Genomic DNA, 9,120 nt, shown 5'->3' with positions numbered 1-9,120 from the left:
CCTTCTTGACTTGTCTTATATCAGTACCTGACCTCACAAATGCTCTTTGAATGAATGGGCACTCTCCAAAATCTTTTGGAAACCGTTCCCAGAAGAGTGGCAGTTGTTATATCCACAAAAATTGGGCCAACTCCAGAGTAATGTTCATGGTTTTGGAATGAGATGTCCAACAAGCTTATATAGGTGTGATGGTTAGCTGTCCACAGTTTTGGCCCTATAGTTTATCTAATTGGCCACAAACCTTTGTCCTGAGAGAAAAGAGTAAGAGTGGTCCATCATATGAAAATGGCTGGGCCAGTGAGATGATGAATGAGAGAAAGAATGAGTGACAGACAGTCTGCAAGGAGAGCTATCCTTATAAAATATAGGCTAGTAATAGACAGAGAATGTCAGAAAACACATAAACACTTTAAGACTTCTTGAATTTTTTTTTTTTTTTTAATGTTTTAAAGATTTTATTGCTCAATGTACATAGAAAGAACATCTTTGGGAGACGCAGCGCCCATTACTTACAGTTCTATTACATAGTAACTTAATCTTATCACCAATTTTACATAGATAATGAAGCATTAAAGCATACAATATTTCATGAACATACTAAATAAAGAACCAGCAAATAAGATAAGCTAAGAAAAAAAGGAAATTGGCAAAACATAAAATCCTTATCTTTAGTTGCCTAACTATAAATAGGAGAGTATTCTCCTCTCCTATTTCAAAAACTAAGAAACTTTATTCCATAACTAACCTATTTATGAAAAATTGTTATGTTGCTGTCTAGATACCTCTGCTTTTAAAATTCTTCAATAAGTGTCATTTATATCTTCTGGCTAGACCTTGGCTTAAATCGTTCTTAAGGTAATCGTTCCTTAAGCTAACTGTATCCGGACTTATATCTATTGGGTATATCTCCCTCACTTCAATCTGATTCTCAGGTGATATCAGATCCTTATTATGACTTCCTTTTATTTAATTGATCCAGACCTGTACTGGGGGATAAAGGTTATCAATTTTACGTGGGAGGGAAGAGGGGGGAAGGAAAGGAGGGGAAAAAAAAAAAAAAAAAAAAACCCTATTCCTCATATGACCATATTCTGGGAAATCGACCTCGATCTATTTGCTGTTGAAACCAAGGGGAAGAATTAAAGTATCGCACTACATGATTTTGTATGTCTATAGGAAGTGAGATGATAAATATTTCCCATTTACTAAAAAATCTAGAAACTTGTTTTGGGTTGATAGATCTTGTGTTGTATTGCTCCAACACCATTTGGTGCTGGACTTCTTTCAAAAACTCCGTAAATTTGAGTGGTTTGGAGCTCCTCCAGTTTCTTAGAATTAAATTTCGGGCCGTCAAAATGAATAGGTTAATAAGTTTATTATTAGGTAGGTTGGTAGTATGTTTACATAGAAACAATACCTGCTGTAGCGTCAGTTTAACCCTAGTCCTCATTATCTTAGAGGCCCAAAAGTTCAATTTCTGCCAAAATTGGGCTACTTTGGGACAATCCCAAAAGGAATGTGTGTAATCTGTAAACTCTTTACTACATTTAGGGCATTTCCTCTTTTCCCAGCTCCATTTAGCCAGCCTAGCTGGAGTGAGATATGCCCTACTTACTAATTTTATATGGGACTCTTTCCATGTATGCATAAAAGTTGCCCTAGCTACCAATGAAATGCTTTGTGCTATATCCTCCGGTTCTATTATAAGTTTTTCTTTTGCCCATTTTGTTGAAATTTCTACAAGATTATTCAGACCGCCCTCCTTTAGGACTGCTTGGTATATTAGGGAGATCGTATTGACCCCCGCACTATATTGAGAGATTATACTCTTCAAGTTTTTACTGTCTATCCCCGGCCCTGTATCTATTCTCAGTTTCTCCACCCAATGCCTGATCTGTAAATATGCGAAGAAACTGGACCTTGGGAGATGGAATTGATGGGCTATGTTCTCGAATGAACGAAGTCTCACATTGTTACTTTCGCAGATCTGTATTAAATATTTCACTCCCTTTCTGGCCCAGAGATCAAAAACCGAGGGCTCACAAGCTATTGGAAAACTCGGATTCCCAACTAAAGGTAAAAATTCAGACTTCCTAAAATCTACTCCCAATTCCTTGCAAATTCTCTGCCATGCGTGGACAATATATTTAAAGGTGGTCATTTGATATACTTGATCCGGAAGTCTATTTGCCACATGATGGAGAATCGACTTTAGAGTATACGGTTTTATCAGTGCAGATTCAATAACATAAAATGAACTTAGATCCTTTTCAGTAATCCAATCTAGAGCGAATTTTGCTAATGCAGAGTAATTGTATATTTTTATGTTGGGACACGCCATACCTCCTAGGGCTTTAGGGAGTGTTAATTTATATAGTGAAATTCGTGGCTTCTTGCCCTGCCATATAAACTGATTGAATATCCTGTTTAGAGTAACTAGGTCTTTCTTATATAGCAGAAGCGGTAAATTCTGCAGAAAGTATAAAAGCTTAGGAAAAAGCACCACTTTAATTAACATAGTACGAGCACTGAGTGATAGGGGGAGATTACCCCAGCTCTGGAGTTTCAGAGCCAAGCCCTTGATGCACTGTTTAAGATTCAAATCATACCACCTATTGGGGTCCCTACTCAATGTAATTCCTAAGTACGTTATCTGAGAAGTTTCTAAAAATGGATGTTTACAGGGGGTTATAGGTTTACGTATCCACATAATTTCTGATTTTTCATAGTTGATCTTGTAGCCTGAAAAAGAGCTAAAAGAGTTACATAGATCCAGCAATCGGGGGATAGTTGTATTTGAATTGCTAAGGAAAAGCAGAAGATCGTCTGCGAACAAAGACAGAACTAACTTCTGTCCTCCTAACTGAATACCCTCCATTTCTCTTCTCAAAAGAATTGCAAAAGGTTCAAGAGATAAGTTAAAGAGAAATGGGGACAAAGGGCACCCCTGACGAGTGCCCCGCCCCAGCGTAATTTCCTCAGTCGATTCCCCATTCACTATAAGCGAAGAAATTGGTCCCTTATAAAGTTGTGTAATAAAGTGTTGAAAGGGGCCAATTATACCAAATTTCCCTAATGCCGTTAACATATGATCCCATATAATCGAGTCAAATGCCTTTTCGGCGTCGATTGTAAGTATGGCAAGGTCTAGTTTAGGCGAGGGCCTTTGTCTTTCTATTTTATTCCAAAAATAATCTAGGACTAGTTGAACTTTCCTGAGGTTTTTAACGGGATTCCTACCCGTCATAAAGCCCGTCTGATCTGGGTGGACCAACGCATCTAGAGGGGATTTCAATCTACTAGCCAGGATATATGTCATAAGCTTGTAGTCCTGGTTCAACAGCGAGATAGGCCTATATGATGTAGTTAGCTCCAAGTCCTTACCTTTTTTGGGAATTAGAACAATATTAGAAGCTGCAAACAGCCTAGACTGAGGTTTATTCTCAATAAAGTAATAGTTAAATAGGTTACAGAGAACCGTCGGAATCTGATCTGAGAGTAATTTATAGAATTCTGCCGGTAGGGAGTCAGGACCTGGGGTTTTCCCTAATTTTAAGTTCTGGATAGCTTTTCCAATTTCCTCAGCAGTAAAAGGTTTGTTAAGCTCTTGGAGGTCCTCTTTCTTAATTTGAGGCAATGATATTCTTTGCCAAAATTGTTGTTTAGCAATAGGGTTAATCTGTTTCTGTGCATATAATTCTTGATAAGTCTGAAAGAAGGCTTCTCTTATTTTAGAGGGATCCGTCAATCTACTATTCCTATGTTTAACTGCTACTATATAATTTTTCTGTTGTCTAATACTAACAATCCTTGCAAGATATTTGGCTGAGACTCCATGAACCCCAGAATATAATGCCTTCAACTTCAAATCTTCTGATGCGGAATGTTGTTTCAAAAAGAGATCATAACTAGTTTTGCTATCTTTATATTTTTGCCAATACTCAGGCGAGGGAACCATCAGGTATCTCCTATAATTGTTACTTAAGGTTTTTGCTAATTGCTCCTTCCTTTTCCCCCAAATCGCCCTCATTCTTATTGTATATGCCTTGATCTCTCCTCTAAAAACTGCTTTCGCAGTTTCCCAGAAGATTTCTGGCTTATCCAAGTATTCTTGGTTGTCAATCATGAATTGGTACCACCTCTTTTGAATCCATTTTTTAAAGTGTGGGTTATTATAAAGATATTGGGGGAAATTTTTTTTATTTCCTGTCAATACTTTTCCGGCTAATCCTATCTCTAGGGTGATAATAGCGTGATCAGATATCACGATATCTTGAATTTCTGCCCGCATCTTCATTTTTAACATATGCTTTGAAACTAAAAAATAGTCTATCCTTGAAAATGAAGCATGTGCCCAAGAGGCGCAGGTGTACTCTCGACAATCTGGGTTCTGAACCCTCCAAATATCTTGTAAAACCAAGCTTTTAGTGAACCCGTGGAGAATATCTGTTCCTCTGGCTTTCCTTATCGCCATCCTAGTTTTCGATCTATCCAGAACCTGGGAGAAGGCCATATTAAAGTCCCCGATAACTATTAAATTTTTCCCAGAATATAGAAACAGTTTTAATCTCAAATCTTCCCAAAAATTTGTATCCACAACATTGGGGCCATATACGTTACAGAAAATAAAATTGGAGCCTCTTACTTCTATCTCTACAATTTGGTATCGGCCATTTGGGTCATTTACTACGTTTTTGATTTGATAATCTAGTTTCTTATGTATTAACATAGCAAGACCTCTATTAGATTTGTCATATAGTGTATACAGAACTTCCCCAACCCATTTAGTTTTAAGTTTAATAGCCTCTTTTGGTTTAAGATGGGTCTCCTGAATAAAAGCTATATCAGGATTCTGTAGTCGTAAGTGTCTAATAACCGACTTTCTTTTACTCGGGGATGAGATTCCTCCAATATTCCAGGATACTAGCCTTAAATTAACCATTTAGACTAAAAAAAAAAAAAAAAAAAAAAAAAAAAAAAAAACCCACAGAGGGGAAAAAGAGGGGGGGGGGGGGAAAGGGGGGGGGAAAGGGAGAGAGAAGAAAAAAAAAAAAAAAAAAAAAAAAGGGTGGAAGGATGAAAGAGCGATGATGTTCGCGGTGAGGGAAGGGGTCCCCCCTTCCCTCACCGCAAACATCATCGCTCTTTCATCCTTCCACCCTTCTGCTATTATTAAAATTTCTTTCCCAGAACAAACTGCATTAAACAAGTTTATCACCATCAAGATTGGGACCACCATTCATTCCCTATTGGGCCTCATTCTCGTTCCATAATTACCTTAATTATACTCCTATGCTATGGCAGAATGACTTGATTTCTTCGGGTTTTGTGAAACTATAAGTCTTACCATCTTTTTCTAGTATTATCTTAGCAGGGTAGACTAATCTCGCTTTAAGATTAGTTTTGATCAATTGAGAGCAATATGGAGCCATTTCCCTACGTTTAGTTTGGGTCTCGATTGAAAAGTCTTGGAATAATAATATTTTGTTGGGGCCAACCATTATATTATTGTTCTTGCGATATAATCTAAGGATGTGAAATTTGTCTTGAAAATTCAAGAACTTAATAATGACCGGTCTGGGTCTAGACTGTCCCTCTAAGTTACTTCTAGGCTGGCCTAGCCTGTGGGCTCTCTCTATTGGAATCCTAACATTCTCTATGTTACTTCCTACCAGTTTTGGAAGTTGCATGGCTGCAAAGTTTATCAAGTCGTGGTATTCCGCAGTTTCCGGAAGTCCCACGACCCTCAGGTTGTTTCGCCTTGCCCTGTCCTCTAGTTCCTCAACTTTGGCTTGAATCACAGAGAGTTTAACCTCATGTGAGTTAACCATCTGGTCTTGTGATGTAAATCTGTCTTCTATGTCAGATACTCTGGACTCTACCTCATTCATACGATTAGAGAATTGTTTAATTTCATTTGTAACGGTTATCATTTCAGATTTTAAGGCCTCAAATTGAGGCATCACTAATTCTGAAATCTGTTGAATGATGAGAGCGTTATCTGGACCACTCGCTCCTAGATCATTTTGATTGAGTGGCTCTGAACTACCCTCATTTGATTTGAGTTTACCTCTTGCTTTAGTTGGCATAATGGGGGAGGTGTTTTTAGTGTGTGAGATAAATCTTTCCATGTAGTGAGTGAATTTATGAAAAGAAAAAAGATCCAAGGTCCTAATCTAGCTGTGTTTGTAAATTATTGTTCTACTTGCTCTTGGATTTTTAATCAGTGAGGTTACTCCATCCTTACTTAAGATAGACAAATTAAAATTACAAAAAGAAAACAGTGCATGTTGAAGAAAAAAAGAAAAACAGAAAGAACAACAACAAAAAACAGGTCTAACCTGTCCACTAAAGTGGGACCAATTGTGCAGTGAATATAGTAATCAGAGGAAAGAGAGGGGTCCTCTTGAGACCGCTCCTTCCTATGGAGAAAAGTGTTTTTTTTTTTTTTTGTTTTTTTCAAGTGCCGTGCAAAACCAATAAAGCAACAACAAACAGTGATCAAAACTTAATATTATACGTAACGTGAGGCACTTTTTGTGGGCGCCGTGCCCTCTACTTTCCTTTGGTACTGGGAGCACAAAAAGGTGTACTCCTCAGAAAAAATAAATGAGTGTGTGTGTAAAATTTATATCACCTCCTAGAACTTGTAGCAATCTCAGTCTTTTGTTCTGAGAAAAGAGGATAAGCAGAGTAAACAAATTATCTAACAATTCCTTTGCTTGCTACATCGTGGAACCAGACAATTTATAATAGAGAAAAAAAAACAGACCCCAAAAAGAAGGGAGAGGAACAAAAAAACGAAAAAACCAGCCTAGACTATAGCTGGCCCAGAGAATACCTTGCTTACATCCAGGTATTTTAGCCTATAAGCCAAAATTTGTTAAAATATTTATCTCTTTTCTCTATATGAAAAAATAACAACAATACTGTTTTTAGTCTAAACCCCTGCTAAGCACTCTATGTAGAGGGAAGAGATTCAATACCCTTAACATAACAAACTTCCTAGCTGTTTAGCTATTAGATCTAGATTTTTAGGTAAGGAGTAAATACACAGAAAACAGTTTTCTAATTATAGTGCTGTGGGTCATTTACCTAAGGGCTTTTATAATAACTTTCTATGGTAACAAAAGGCCTTTCAGGGTAAACTTTGGAATAAACATTCTTTACAGGGATTACAATTACCCCTTATTTCTAAGACCTTTAACTTTAGTTCCTTGACTATCTTTAGGATACCACAAGCCCTTAAAAACACTTATATTGGTTGGTAGAAACTAGTTCTTAAGGGTGTATATAACCTTTATCAACTGTCCACAGACCCTTTATAGTTCAACAGGGCCTCATTGTGTTAGCCAGGTTTGGCATCAGCGGCACCTCTCTTGGGTAGAAGAAGTATTATTATATGTCCCCAAAAACCGGTATATGGTAGTCCAGTTTCAAGACTCAGTGTATCTGGGTATTAGTCCCACCCAAACCAGAGTACCTTTGTTATTGACCAAAAAAGAAAGTTATACTGATACTCTCTATTAGGTATTGGGTGTCCTTTGCTTTGCAGTGAGGATGCGGCCTTTTTAACACCGCTATATCCACTTAACCAGGCCAGATGCAAACTGGGCAAAAAGTCTTAACCGGGCCCAACAGGAGGGAGTAAACGGGAGATCTTACCGGACTGTAGCAGGAAAGACCCGGCACCTGCTGCCCGTTCTATACGAATCTCCTTTCTTCTCTGCCGCTCCGGTTCTCAGGCCTGCTTCCCGGCTGTAGCACTTCCTGCCATAGAGTTGGTTGCGTTTGCAGCTTGGCCTCAGCGTCCTCTCACCGCCAAGCCTCCGTTTGACGCTCGTCTGTTTCCGGTTGGCGTCTATGCAGATCCGGACCTCCAGCGTAGAGCCGCACCCGGCCTCAGCCACAGCATCTTCGCCTCTCAGCTCCTGACTTCTGGACACTGGGAATACTGGTCACAGTGAGTATAGGGGCTGCCGATCTCGGATACCTCCGTGGTCTCTGCCCCGACTCTGTTTCCTTTCTTTGGCTTTATAGCAAGTTCTGCCAAATTCTGAGTTGTGTGCAAGAACGCCTCCAGGTGTATTGACTCTGCTCCTGAGTCAGTCTGCCATTAGGGAGCCGGCATCTGCAAGAAGAGTATCCAGGCCAGGTCAGGTCAGGTAGTATCTTTCCCGGCCAAGGATAAGCGCAGGCTTGGGGTGTTGGATAGTGCCCTTTAGCTTAGAGCGGCGTGCTAGCATCCATGTTGCTGCTAGCTCCTCCCCTTCCGACTTCTATATTTCATTTTGGAAGAACAATTCCCAGACTTCTTGAATTTTTGATTCAAGCAAAGACCTTGTCAGTGAAATGGCGTAGTCAACCTTTTTGGTCTTGATACCAGAATTTCATTCTCTTATCCTAGGGGGCTTTTATGTAATGGGAAGTATGCCCAATAGCCTGGTAAAAATGGATTGCAATCATGTGCCCCACAGTTCTACTCAAATAATGTGCAAATTGCTTAGGATAATTACAACATGTTTTTCAGTATTAGGAGTTGAAAGTAAACTGTTTTTGCTCTCGCGGCTAATCCGACGAGCACAAAAAGACGAAATTAGAATATTGTGTGCACGTTCAAGTATTCCCCCATAGAAGTCAAAGGAGCAAAAATACACTCAACTCGCTTGCAAACCCTGACAGCATATTCTCCTCATGTGCGCTAACCGAACATTAAAATATGAATATTTCTCATTCCAATGTTCTTCACATAGAAGAATATATTCTATTTAATCATAAATGCATATTTCTACATATATCTGATGGTATTTTGGTACAATATATATCTTTATCTATATATATATATATATATATATAAAACATGGAAGGGAACTGCACTCCAAGACCGGACCAGGTACACATCATGTGACTCAGCAGCATCCAGCCCTGGGTGCTAAATAGCACTCCAAAAAAGCTGTGATGTCACCAGAGCCACAGGCAGTTAACCCCAGTCCGGAATGGGTGCAAGAAACAAGGGGGATTACAAATAAAAAGTAATACAACACATAGAAACATCCAGCACTCACCAGCTAGCTCACAGCTAAGATAAAATCACAACTGGAAAGGTTAGTCACCGCATCT

This window comes from Bombina bombina, chromosome 2 (genome assembly GCF_027579735.1).
Source record: "Bombina bombina isolate aBomBom1 chromosome 2, aBomBom1.pri, whole genome shotgun sequence".
Lineage (NCBI taxonomy): Eukaryota > Metazoa > Chordata > Amphibia > Anura > Bombinatoridae > Bombina > Bombina bombina.
This window is presented reverse-complemented; position numbering follows the sequence as displayed.